Source organism: Quercus robur, chromosome 8, assembly GCF_932294415.1.
Source record: "Quercus robur chromosome 8, dhQueRobu3.1, whole genome shotgun sequence".
Taxonomy (NCBI): Eukaryota; Viridiplantae; Streptophyta; class Magnoliopsida; order Fagales; family Fagaceae; genus Quercus; species Quercus robur.
In genome coordinates, this window is record NC_065541.1 from 36,739,895 (window position 1) to 36,754,830 (window position 14,936).

The window sequence follows — 14,936 nt, forward strand, 5'->3', positions numbered from 1 at the left end:
TACACTTGATGAGCCAGATTTGGAGGCCATAGTTATTGTGAATGCTAGTTGGAGTGTTACTACTAGTGAAAGTAAAGTTCAAAATGAAGCTGTTGATCTTGAAAATGACGATGAATGTTTTATTTGATTGTCTTAAACACCTATCTTTTATTTTATTTTAGGCTGTGTTTGTTTTGGCTTCAAATCACTTCCGAAAATACTTTTCCATAAATGCGGGTGTTTGGTTGCGCATGGAAAATAAATTTTCCAGAAATGCTTTCAGTTGACTGTGTGTTGGGGTGTAAAATCATTTCTGTTTTTATTTTACCTTCAAATCTTATTTTTCGGAAAACAGAGAGAGAGAGAGTGAGAGTGAGATCGCGCTCGCGCTCGCGCGCAAAGAGAGAGAGAGAGAGAGAGAGAGAGAGAGCCAATCGCTGGCGACCCACGAGCCTTCGACTTCGCCGGCAACCCAGAGCCTTCGCGCCACGAACCCACGAACCAATCTTTGACTTCGCCAGCAAACCTAGAGCCCAGATCATGCCACGAAACCAGAGCCTTCGACCCACGAGCCTTCGACTTCGCCGGTGATCCAGAGCCTTTACGCCACGAACCCACGAACCAATCTTCGACTTCGCCGACGAACCCAGAGCTCAGATCATGCCACGAACCCAGAGCCTTCGACCCAGAGCCAGAGCCTTCGACCCACCGATCTTCGACCCAGAGCCTTCGGGCGACCCAGAGCCTTCGACTTCGCCGGAAACCCACGAACCGATCTCTCTCTGTGTGATTTTGATTCCTGTGTGATTTTGATTTTTGTTGTTGTTGTGGTGGTGTGGGTGGTGGTGTTTTGGTGGTTTTTTTGTTGTGTGGTGGTCGGTTTTGTGTGGGTGGTGGTGGAAAATAGCATTTTTAGAATGTTACCAAACACATGAAAATATTTTCTAGAACAATTTTCATAATGCAACCAAACACTTGAAAATATTTTCCTTTCCCGAAAATAGCATTTCCGGAAAATAAATATTTTCCAGAAAATATTTTACGGGAACCAAACACAGCCTTAGTTTCAAAATTGTGGATTGTATTTTAATTTTTGAACATCATGAAATGGTTATGTATTTAGTATTTACTTTATTTTCCACTATTGCTCTTAAATTGGTATATGTTTAGTATTATATGAAAAAATATGCTTAGCAATATATAGAAAAAAAAAAATATATATATATATATATATATATAAATTTATTAATAAACGTATCTTGCTGCATTTGCACCATACTTTTTCAAAAATTGCCAAGTCGCTGCACCGCACCGCACCCGAACCCGAATCTAAATCTGCACCCGTACTTCATAATTCCTAACTAATATAAGGTTGAGAATTCAAGTACAAATAGGAGAGTAGAAATGTCTAGGGTTGGACAGCAACTAGCAGGTTCTAAATTTACTATTATAGCCCCAAAATAGTCCCAAATAGTTATTATTGGCGGGGGTAGATGGCAACAAGTGGGTACCTTCAAATGTTTCAAGTGTGAAGAGCTAAGGCATCGATCTTCGAATTGTAGGAAGAAGGCTTTTATGTTGGAGGAAGTAAAAGAGCTTGAACATGAAGATGGAGAACCCATTCTAGATCAACCTTCAAATGAGGTTGGTGGAAATTTTGAAGAAGAAGAGGGCTTGACACTTGTGATGGGGAGGACTTTTCTTGCTCCTAAATTCAATTTTGAAGAAGATTGGTTAAGAACCAATATTTTTTTATACAACTTGTAGCATTGGAGGAAGAGTTTATGGTATGATCATTGATAGGGGAAGTTGTAAAATGTGGTCTCTCAAGAGGTGGTTGATAAGTTGAAGCTTATCACTCAAGATCACCCACATCCCTACAAACTTTCTAGGTTCAAGAAGGGTAATGAGGTGAAAATAACAAAGCGTTGCTTGGTGCCATTTTCTATTTAGAAGAAATATTTTGATGAAGTTTGGTATGACGTAGTACCAATGGATGCGTGCCATATTCTTCTCGAAAGACCTTGGCAATATGATCACCAAAACGATTCATGATGGGAAGAAGAACACCTATAACTTAAGCAAAGACAATCAATAATTTACTTTGCTGCCAATGAAAGGAAAATGTTACTTCTAAATCCTCTGTAACCTCTTTACTTGCTTCTAAAAGCTACATTCAAGAAAGTCAAAATAGTGGCTACGTTTTGGCATTAATTCCAGTCAATATAGTGGTTGCAACTGATGTTCCTAGTGCTATCATAAAGTTATCACAACAATATAATGATATTTTTTCCCATGAGTTACCTCCCAACTTACCTTCTATGCAATACATTCAAAATGCCATTGATTGGATATCAAGAGCAGCCCTTCCAAACAAGGTAGTATATCGTATGGCTCCAAAGAAGAAAGAAGATTTGCAAAAACAAGTTCAAGAGCTTCTTGATAGGTGTGGGCGCAATGCTTTCTTCTTAGAGGGGAGTACACCTCGGTTGAGTGGATCGGGGTGGAGAAAAGATGTTGGAGTCACCACCTAGTTTAGGTCTAGGAACCATCTATATAGTGCCTTTACGTGGAAGGACTGATCTTACTACTAGATTATAAGTTCAGAGTCTAGGTACGAGCATGGGAAGGTGTTAGACACCTAACTTCACCCGACCCATAGGTCGGCTTTCACTCATTGTGTCTTACGTCTTAATCTCATTAAAGACATATTCAATATTGTATTCTATACTCATGCACACACTAACATACATCTAACAATTAACATAACATCAATCATCCCAAAACCCTAACATACATCTATCATAACAACTCACATCAAGCCTAGCATACATCTATCATGCATATCATATTATCCCATCCAAGACAGCAAATAACAAGATATTACATGGGCAGAAACATGGTCATGGTAGCAATCAAATAAAACATGTTATCATATTTGAAGCATGACACACAAACTTGCATATTCATTTCCAACAAAGTAAAGCAAGATCATATATTAAACAAAATGCATGTTCATGTGAATGCATGACTCACTTCCTTACCTCACTGCATCACAACACCTATACATCAATGCATGATCATATCATATGCATGTTTATGGCAAAACAAAGAAAACATTGAAGGAAAACCCTAATCTAACATGTTAAGGATGATTAAGCAAACAAATAAAGAAACAGGGGCATATACATGTGGAAACAAGCTAGAACCGAGGCATATTAAGCAAAAGAAATAAAGAAACAAAAACAAAAATGTTGAATTAGGGGTTTTTGGGCTCGAGTACGCATGCGCATGCACAGGGTCTGTGTAACATCCTAGCCTAATTGCATAATTAATTTTATGGATCTATATACTTAGTATTATCTTAATTACTTTAAGTGCGTAAGGCTTAGATATTTTGATGTTATAAAAGATTAGGCTTTATTTTTAATGATATAGAAAGAAGTTTTTAAAGGTAAGGGTATATATGCATAATTATTTTATTAATCGGGCCTTTCTAGAATATAAGCTTATGGGGGGGTGGTAAGTAAATTTTAAAAACTATAAGGGTGACTCATCAACCCTTTTCCCCTTAGTAAGACACATGCCCCACCCAAATTGTTTTCCCTTGTCTTCTTTGCTGCACCAGAATGTATATCCCTTGTTCTTTTTTTTTTTCCTCTTTCTTTGTTCTTGAATCAACAGAACCATCTCACACCAACAACCCTCCTTTCTCTCACCGAGATTATAAATATATATATATATATATATATCTCTCACCGAAACCATAGATATCTCTCTCTAAGAAGAAATCAAATTCTTACTAAAGTTTCAACTTCAGTTGTGGGTAATAGGGGTGTGCAAAAAACCAATTCAAACTGACCGAACCAATGCAAAAATTTCGGTTTGGTTTCGGTTCGGTTCAGTTTCGGTTTTATTAAATAAAAAACCGAAAAGTTTAGTTTGGTTTTCGGTTGCAAATTTTAATAAACCGAACCGACCGAACCGAACCAAAATATATTATTATATTATAATTTATATTAAATATATAATATTTTGTAAATATTTAATTTGACTTTGACTAACCCTTTGTGACTTTGTCCTCTGAGATACGCTTAGGCTATTCTCAAAAAAAGAGAGATATGCTTTTGGCCTTTGGTAGCTTTGTGTGGGGCAGTGGGCTTCCATCTTTTCATATTCAAACAATTCAGTCAGTCAGCTTCCATCTTTTCAATGTTTTCATATTAAACAATTCAGTCATTCAGTGATTCACATTTCAATGATTCAAGATTTCAAAATTCAAACAAATGATCCGGCCTAACTTATCTTTTTTAAACATAGCATTTTAAAACCCATTAGATTAATCACCTATAATTAAACTAAATAAATATCTAATTAAACTAACTAAACTAAAACTAATTAGAGTATAAAATCAAAAGATGGAAAACCCTACCCTACATACTTGGCCCACACTTTTCAATTTCACTCTCAAACTTTCCACTCTCTCTCACGTACATCAAACTTTAGCCTCCACTCCACAGTCCTCTCATGCCGAATCACCCTCTGCCGCCGCCTCCATATGCCACCCTCCCCACGCCGGCTTGATCATCGGCTTCTCATCTCAGTGATCTCATGGTGAGTCTCTGTTTTGATGCTCTTTTCGTCTTTTCTTCTGATGCTATTTTCTTCTTTTCTTTTGATGCATGATGATAAGTAAATAGGGGAATTCAAACATGTTGAAAACATGACAAAAAGCCACTTTTTTATTTATTCCATCCAGGGTGTATGCATGTGAATGATTTGAGGGTTTTTTTTCTTCTTCTTTTGTTGAGCTAGTGAATGATTTGAGTTAGTGTAATTTAGTTTTATATAATGTTGATTTTGTACCCTCTCTCTGTTTTGTGTTTTAGGTTTTGAAAATAGTGAATCTTTGTTTTGTAGAAACAACATAAGATCAAGATGTTTATTTTTCAAGTTTTAATGTTTTATATGCAAATAAAGTTAGGGTTTTGAAAAAATTGATAACTCATGTGCTTGGCTGCTTGTGCTAGTTGGTTATTTATTAAAGTTAGCTCAGCTGATTGCCTTTGTCTCATGTGGTCGTTGAAAATCTCGATAATCCTCTCTCTGTTTTGTATTTTGGGTTTTGTTTAATACTGAATCAATAAAGTTAGAGTTTTTAAAATATTGAATCTCTGTTTTGTAGTAAAGTTAGCTGATTGCCTTTGAGTTCTGATATATAAAATTAGCTGCTTTTTTTATTTATTTATTGTTCATATATTTTTGTTTATTGTTGTTGACATGCTGTGAATCTGTGACTGTGATGTTGAGTTGTTATTTTCTTATTGATGTTACAGATTTAAAAATCAATAACCCCATGTGCTTAACTGTGATGTTGGTGTATTTTTTAATAGTTGATTGTGATGTTGGGGTATTTGTTTATTATTGTCTTGATGTTGATGTGTTTATTATTATCTTATTGACGTGTTTATTGTTGGCTTGTTGCTATATACTAAAGTCCTTCTCATTCCTTTTTTTTTTTTTTTTTTTTTATTTTTTTTTTTTATGTTTTGTTTTGTTTCTTTCTTGTTGACTTGTTGTGTTATTGTATACTAGAGTAGAGTGAAGAGTCCTTTTCATTCTTTTTATTTTTTACTTTTTATAGTTGCTGACTTATTGTGTTTTATTTATATTGTAGATGAATGAGACAAGAGAAATCCCAGAGGGACAACACAATGAAGCGGGTCAAAGGGCTACCAATGTGCATGAAGACAAAGGCAAACCCCCACTCCCACCAAGTGAAGGTAATACTGGTAAAAAATGATCTATTGTTTGGGGTTATTTCACTATTATTGAAGGGGGGAGGGGGGGGAACCTAGGGCAGCTTGTAACTACTGTGGCATAACCTATGCTTGTGACACTAAATGTAATGGCACTACAAACATGAGAAATCACATACAATCACAATGTTTGAAATATCCTTATAGGGAAGACAAAAAAAAAAACCAATCAACCCTAGCATTCAAACCTAAAGAAGAAGGAGAAAGTAGTGGTAAACTTGTGCCTTGGGTGTTTAATTTTGAGGAATGTAAGAAAGCATTGGCAGAGATGATTATTCTAGATGAGCTATCTTTTAGGTTTGTGGAGGGTTTTGGTTTTAGGAAGTTTATGTCTGTTACCCAACCTAGGTTCAATCCAATCCCTTGCCGCACAACAATTACCAAAACTTGCTTTAGGGTGTTTTTAGATGAGAAACAAAAGTTGAAAGAAGCCCTAAGAGAGCAGCGGGTCTGCCTTACCACAGATACATGGACATCCGTTCAAAATTTGAACTACATGTGTCTCACTGCCCATTTTATAGATAGTGATTGGAAAATACACAAGACAATTCTTAGTTTTTGTTTAGTGCAAAATCACAAGGGTGAAACACTTGGGAAGGCGGTTGAGATGTGTTTACTTGATTGGGGGATAGACAAGATTCTAACTATTACAATTGATAATGCTGCCTCTAATAGTGGGCTGATTTCTTTTATTCAAAAAAAAAGACTAAACATAGGAAGACAACAATTTTAGGGCACAAATACTTGCACGTGAGGGGTAGTGCTCATATCTTGAACTTGATTGTTTGTGAAGGGTTAGTTGAAATGGATGAGACAATAGTAAAGGTGAGGAAATCTGTGAAATATGTGAGATCATCTCCACAAAGACAAAGCACATTTAAGTTATGTGCATAGAAGGAAAAAGTTGATTTTAAAAATCAGTTGTGTTTAGATGTGCCCACTAGGTGGAACTACACCTATATTATGTTGGAGAAGGCCGAGAAGTATCAAAAGGCTTTTGAGAGATTGGAGGAAGATGATCCAAATTTTCTTATGACAATTAGAGAGGAGGCAAAGGAAGAAGGAAATGATAGACATGAGGTTGCTTGGGGAATGGATGATGTGGATTGGGAAAAGATTAGGATCTTTTCGAAATTTCTTAAAATTTTCTATGATGCAACCTTGCGGTTTTCGGGTGCTAATTATGTCACTAGCAATTCTTTCTTTTTGAAGCTCAAGTCAATTCATGACACAATTGAGTTGGAGCATGAAAAAGATAGTTATTTGTTGAGAAAAATGGCTGATTACATGAAGAACAAATTTGAAAATTATTGGGAGAATTTTGATAATATGAATCACTTGTTGTATGTAGGGTTAGTTCTTGATCCTCGATACAAGGTAAGGTATCTTGAGTACTGTTTTGGTACTTTGTATGAGAAGCAAAAGGCTGTTGATATGGCAGGAAGAGTAAATGCTGTTTTGGAGGATTTATGTAAATCTTATACTCAAAATCAAGTGGGGAGTAGTAGTGCTAGTGTCGCTGCACAAGCCCAAGGCCAAAACCCAAGTGGATCAATAGAGGGAGATGATTCTAGTGTGATTGATGCGAAGGCAATGAGGATGATGGGATTTAAGAAGCACTTGAAGGTTATTGATTCTTCAAATACCAAATTAGAGGTTGATAAATACTTGTTAGAGAGTTGTGAAGATGTCTTTGATGATAATTTTGATATTTTGGCTTGGTGGAAGGTTAATTCCCCACGATACTGTGTGCTTTCAAGAGTTGTACGGCATGTTCTTGCAATTCCGATATCCACTGTGGCCTCAAAATTTGCCTTTAGTATGGCTAGTCATGTCCTTGATCCTTTTCGGAGTTCATTATCTCCACTTATGGTGGAAGCCCTCATTTGTGGTCAAAATTGGTTTCGTCCTTCATCGGCTCCAATCTGCCTTCGTGCTGCCATGGATGATGTTGAGGAGTTTGAAAAGCTTGATGGAGGTGTGACTATTATTTGTTATATTAAAAAATGACTTTCTATTTCTTTATTTATTAAAAAAAATTCTGCATGTCTATTATTATTAAAAAAAAAACTGAATGTCTTGGATTCTTGGCATATTTATTGTTTTATTGTACATTCTGCATGTCTACTTCTTTCTTTATTAAAAAAAACCTAAATGCCTTGGATTCTTGGCATATTTATTGTTTTATTATACAAGTGACTTTTATATTTTTTTTCATTTTTTGTTTTTAGAACTCGTGAGTGATGCTGCATTAACGTCGGAACTTGGCATGTCCACACCAACACCTATTGAAGTTGATGGTTGAAGATTGCTCTGTGCTCTTTGGACGGGTGGTATTTATGTTGATATGTACATTTTTTGATATGTATAGTTGTACACTTTTGATATGTGCACTTTTTGCTAATAGACACTAGTAGACAGTGGCCTACATATAGAGATAGGCTTTTATATATTTTGAGCTTTGACAGTGGCCTATACATAATACATAGACAATATATTATATATTAGGCAATAGGCAATGACATATGGCCAATTTATTTTGAGTCTTTGGCCAAATATTAAATATGGATAGTGTATATGTTGACATTGACATTGACATATAGCCAATTTATTTTGAGTCTTTGGCTATAATGCTATTATGTAGGTATTGACATATGGACAATATGTGGACATTGACATGTTACTAATGAAGTAATGAAATATGCACTAGTTATTTTATTTTGACTTGTACAATTTATTTTTTAATCTTGTTTGTATTTGATGGGTGCTTGTAACAAGTTACAGATTAATTTGAGGCTTTGAGCACTAGAGCAATTTTTTGCTCTAGATTATTTCTAGATTTGTGAATCTGTTTTGACAGGTTGTGCTTGTGCAAATGTATTGTGGACAGGTTATATCATGTTGACAGGTTATTTTTGGATTTATGAATATGTGATATGTATTTTAATGAATATAATAAAAGCTCTAAAGAAGTTTATGAATTTCTGATAGGTTGTGATTTATGAATCTGCTATATGTGTTGTATTTTTGGATTTATGAATTTGTAATAGGTTATTATTTTTTTTGAAGAATCTGCTATAATGTGTATTTCTAGATTTATGTTGAGCAAAAGAAAGTTATGAAAAATTTAAAATGCAAAGCAGGTTGTGATTTTTTTTCTTGTTTGTAAAATGCTTTATAGATGTGTAAAAAGGCCCAAAAATGGCCAAAATAGGAAAGACCCGAATTTGGGCCAAAACAAAAGCTAAAAAATGCCCAAAGATGGCCATTGCCAGAATAGAGATGGCCCAAATCTGGGCCACAACTGGTTCCTAACAAAGGCCTAAAACAAGTTTCTAAAAAAAGACTTAATTAGAGCATAAAAGGGCCATAAAATAAGAGGCTTGAATACTGCATTTTTTTAATAAAAAAAAGCCCAAACAGAAAATTTTTGGAAAAAAAACTGAAGGCCCAACTGACCCAAACTCCAGGCCCAAAAACTGAAACCGATCGAGACCGAAACAAATTGAAATCGACGGTTTCTCAACTATTTCGGTCGGTTTCGGTTGAGACTTTTAAAAACCGAAAATTTCGGTTTCGGTTGGCCAGATAAAAAAAAACCGACCGAACTGAACCGATTACAGCCCTAGTGGGTAAGTAAATAAGATTATTTTCTATTATGGGTAATTTTAATGGTATAATTGTTTGCTTTAATTTCCCTTCTATATTTTCTAATTTGATTGTTAGAAGCTAGAATTTGTGATTTTGTGTTAGCAATTTGAAAGATTGAAGATATTATGGTCAATTGGATGCCTATTAATATATTCTAACATGCATAGTATAGGTATAAAAATACCCACACGAAATGAAGGCCATTTGCAATTATTTGATAATATTGTGAGAAAATATGTTAAAGTTGTCATTGTGACAGATTCAATGTTTTCAACATGAAAAAATCTGGATTAAATCATATTCTATGAATTAGGATGTTAGGCATAGTTCTTATGAATTCTAAGACACACATGGTTGTAATGGAAGTAGCCTCACAACAATTGGATCAATATAAAAATATTGGTTTAATTTCTAAGTTGAATGAAATTCTGTTAGGACAGATTTGAGTATGTTATCTTGAATGATTTTTAGTAAATCATGGTTTTATGCTTTGACTCTGAAATTGATATGGTATCTACTAGACATCTAAAGGAGTGGCTTTGTAAAATTTCATGAAAATTGGATATGAATAGATAGCTCATTTGTATTTTTAAATGATGTATATGCTGCTAAAATAAGCAGTAAATAATAAGTGATATACCTGACTTTGAGAATTTAATTCTAAAGTTAGGGTGAACATTTTGAGCTATAAATTAGTATGCTCATCTTTTGGTATGTCTGGATCATAGATAAAATTTTTTATGCCTTGGTTTCTTTATGGTTTGGTACATAATGTGTTTGATGAATGTATCTTGTGCTGTGGGAACCTTTTGAGATGAAAATTAAGATTTTCTTGAGTTTGAGAGTTAGGTTGTGGTTCATGTATAAGTTTAAATACTTAGGACGAATTTGTTAGTAATAAGTTTTGGTCTTTCATTTAGGTGACGAGGACGAGAACAAGAACGAGAATGAGAACGTGGACACTTGAGCTCCTCTTATACAAATCTCTCGTGTCTTTTGCTTTCAAGTAAGGGATATGTGACATATGCGTTTAATAAGTATAAGGATTGTTTATAAAATTTATTATACATTAAAACCTTTTAATTAGAGATATTACATATAAATATGATTTAAGTAAAGATATATGTTCGTGAGTTGTTGAATTATATATATATATATATATATATATAAATATATAATTTTAGTATATTGATGCTATTACTTATATCACAAACATAATATTTAAGAATGGAGTGGATATGTTACTGTTATAAAATATTTATATAAAAGCATAATTATTAGAAAAATATAGTTTTCGGGTTATTCCGTTGTTATGATCTGAATTCAGCCAGTAGGGGTTATAGTACTGGCATTTCTATGGAAATTTTGATTGATCATTATAAGTGGTGAGGACTTTATTGTACCCGCCCTTGTTGGGAATTGCCAACTTATGGAGGATGCCAACTAACCCCTATGGTTGATGATATGATCACACTGAAATGGGTATGATACTTTCTGATATGATCCTGAGATTTCCTAGCATTGTGGGGAATGCTAGATGCCTGGCACAATGTGCTGAAAGCCTCCCAAAGTTGTGATAGACTTATAATTGGACTAACTATTATGTATTATGAATGAGCTATTAAGCTATTTCGAATTTATAAGAAAAGTATGAAGATAAGAAAGTATGTTGAATGTGCTATAAGTCTGATAAAAAGTTTATGATAAAGTATTTTATAGTCAATTTAAAGATAATGTTACTGAATTATATTTAAGTTTCTCATTATGTCCTTTTATTATTATATGAAAGGAAAATGATATATTTTTATTTGAAAGTTCATAAGTTATTTTAAGAATAGAATGAATAGTATGAAGATTATTTATCAAAGCTGGCATATCCGTAAAATATTTGATTTACATGCATTCTTATTAAATGCTCATGGAGTTTAAAACCTTACTAGGTTTTGTAGCTCACCCTATTATATTTTAGTGCACAGGTTCTTTCTTGGAAGCAGCGAGAGTATTAAAAGTGAAAAGGAATCTGTGATTCTTGTTTGTTAGAATGTATAGTTTTTTTTTGTTGTATAGTAGTTTAGTTCTTTTATTGTATAGGAGGAATCAAGATGTACTTAATCCTTTTGAGCACAGATGTATTTTGGAACCTTAGTTTGTTTTGAACCCCAATTGTATGTCTTTGGGGTTAGGTTTGTAAATAAAATTTTTGCTAAACATTTAGTTATGTAATATTTACACGAATACTTTAAGTTTCAGCCAAGTTGTAATCTTGCGAAATTCAAAATGAAATGAAGTTTCAAAGTTTTACGAATTTTGTATATTATGGCTTTTATGCAAGGAAATAAAAAGAAATATGAGAAATGATTTTTGATAAGCACTTTCAGTCTTAATTGGTTCATGTTAATATTGAGGTAAACTTGATATTAACATGTTGGTCATGTTCTAAATTCTGAAGTATAGGTTTGGGTCATGACAGCTTGCGTACGCAGCCTAGTTGTATGTGTATGCATACTTGAAGTATGCGTACACATGCAGAATGCATGCATATGCATAAATGCCCAAACGCTAACCCAGAAACAGCAACATAGAAAAATAGAACAGAACTTAAAAACTATAAATCTAACAAACTAGCAAGCTTTTAAAATAGCAAGCTACGAAACCCTAGGCTAACTAAACATGTTAAAACATAAACAAAACAAGAAAATAAATAAAAAGCAGGATTAAAACAAAGAAAAGAAAAGGAAAAGGTTAAAACTTAATACCTCAAACACAAAACTTTTCAAGCTTGATTTTGACCGTTCCCCTCAATTAATCTATTCACAACCAAACAAAATTGATTAGTAAACTTCAAAACTCAAAGATCAAGATTAGAAAAGGTCTTAATCAAAAGAATATTTACTTGAGGATATTTTGTGAAAAAACTCCCTCTTTGATTCACTATTTCTAGTGAATCTTAGGTTTTCCCTTAGGATTTTGTGTGTTTTGAAAAGGTACCATGTATTACTTTTTATATTGAAAAAATTAGGGGTTTGGAATGGCTCCTAGACAATGTGGAATTCACTCCAAACCTCAGTTTTAATGCATAAAAACTTGTCTTTCATAATTTCTGAAACCCTAGCATGTGTATGCATGCTCATGTATGCGTACGCATGCATGCTCATGTATGCGTACGCATGCATGAAGCATGCATATGCAGATCTAAAGCACGAGTATGCATACACGTGTCTGCATACGCATGCCCTAGGGTTTCCGTAGCCTTTATTTTATATAGTTTTATTCAGCTCATAAAAGAGTTATATTTTCCATAAAAACCTTGCTCAAGTCAATTTCAATTTGATTGAACCCTAAACCAACCTTGGGCTCCAGAATTTTACTATCATTGGGGAACGGAGACCCGAGTCGTAAGGGGTACAAAATGCAGTGTTTACAATAGAGGCTAGATTTGGGTTAGTATTAGCCGTTGTGCAGAACCCGCTTTCTTAACTCCTATGAAGGATGGCTCTTGGAGGATGTGTGTGGATAGTAGAGCTATCAACAATATCACAATCAATTGTTGTTTTCCAATTCCTAGATTCGATGACATGCTAGATTTATTGGTGGGTTCAAAGGTGTTCTCTAAGATTGATTTGCAAAGTGGGTATCATCAAATTAGAATTCACCCTGGAGATGAATGGAAGATGGCCTTCAAGACACATCATGGATTATTTGAATGGCTTGTTATGCCATTTGGTTTGACAAATGCACCTAGACTTTCATGAGGGTTATGACACATATGTTGCAATCACTATTAAGGGTTTGTGCTGTGTATTTTTATGATATTTTGGTGTATAGCTGCTATTGGGAGGATTACTTGGCAACTTGTGCTTGACATTTTGAGAAGAGAAAAATTTTATGGTAACATGAAAAAGTGTAGCTTTGGGATGGATCAAGTGGTGTTCTTGGGGTATGTTGTGTCTTCCAAAGAAGTGTTCATAGATGAAAATAAGGTTAAGACAATTGTTGATTGGCCTACACCTTTTAGTGCATGAGGTGAGGGTTTCCATGGTCTTGCTACCTTCTATAGAATGTTTATTAGTAATTTCAGTACCATTGCAGCTCCTCTCACCAATTGTCTTAAGAAAAAGTCCTTTGTGTGGACTGATGAAGCCCAAGAAAGCTTCCAACTTTTGAAGAGGAAGTTAACTAAAGCTTCTATCCTTGCCTTGCCCAATTTTGACAAGATATTTGACCTTAATTGTGATGCATCAGGAGTGGGAATTGGTGATGTCCTACCAAGATCGGAAACCCATAACATTCTTTAGTGAGAATTTGAATGAAGCAAAACTTAGGTATTCTACCTATGACAAGGAATTTTATACTTTTGTTCAAGTCATCAAGCATTGGAGTTACTATTTGTCCTGCAAAGAGTTTATTCTACACACCGATCATTAAGCTTTGGAATATCTCAATAGCCAATCTAATGTGAACAAGAGGCATGCCAAGTGGGTAAGCTTTTTGCAGCAATTCACTCTCACTGAAAAATCAATAGGAATTCTCAACAAAGTGGCTGATGGGTTAAGTAGGAGAACTAATTTCTTGGTGGAAATGCAAGCTAAGGTCGCTGGTTTTGAAGTTTTCAAGGAGAATTACCAAGATGACCCACATTTTGGTAATCTATACCAACAATTGTAGCAGGGATAGCAACCCGCCAAGTCTGACTTTTGGTTGAATGATGGATTTCTTTTCAAATGGTTGAAATTATGTGTGCCTAAATGTTCTCTAAGAGAGTTGATGATTCCCTAGAATCCCTTATACTAGACTACTTTAGGCCCAGAATGACTAAAGATGTTGAATGACATGTTCAAAGGTGCCAAGTTTGTCAAAAATGAAAGGATACAGCCACTAATGTAGGTCTGTATTTGCCTCTTCTAGTGCCTAATAAACCATGGGAATGTATTAGTATGGATTTTGTTCTTGGCCTTCCACCTACACAAAGAAAGAATGATTCAATCATAAAAGTGGACCGTTTCTCCAAGATGGCTCACTTCATCCCATGCAAGAAGATTTCGGATGCTTCCAATGTGGGTGTTTTATTTTTCAAGGAACTCCACAAGCTTCATGGTGTATCCCTTTCTATTGTTTCCAAAAAATATTTTAAATTCCTTGCTCATTTTTGGCAAACTCTATGGCACAAGATAGGAACTAAATTGAGTTTTAGCACTTCTTTCCACCCTTAAACGGATGGTTAAATTGAAGTTGTCAATTGGAGTCTTGGGAATCTCTTGAGGTGCTTGATTGGTGAAAATCCAAGGAATTGGGAAAGCATCCTTCCCTTAGATGAATTTGCTTACAACTCTTCTCTTAATCGGACTACTAACACATCTCCTTTCAAAGTCGTGTATGGGAATAAACCTTTGAGTGTCTTAGATTTGGCACCTTTGCCACTTTCTAAGAAGGAGAATGTAAGAGCAACAGAAATGATAAATTTTATGCAATCTGTCCATGCATAAGTCA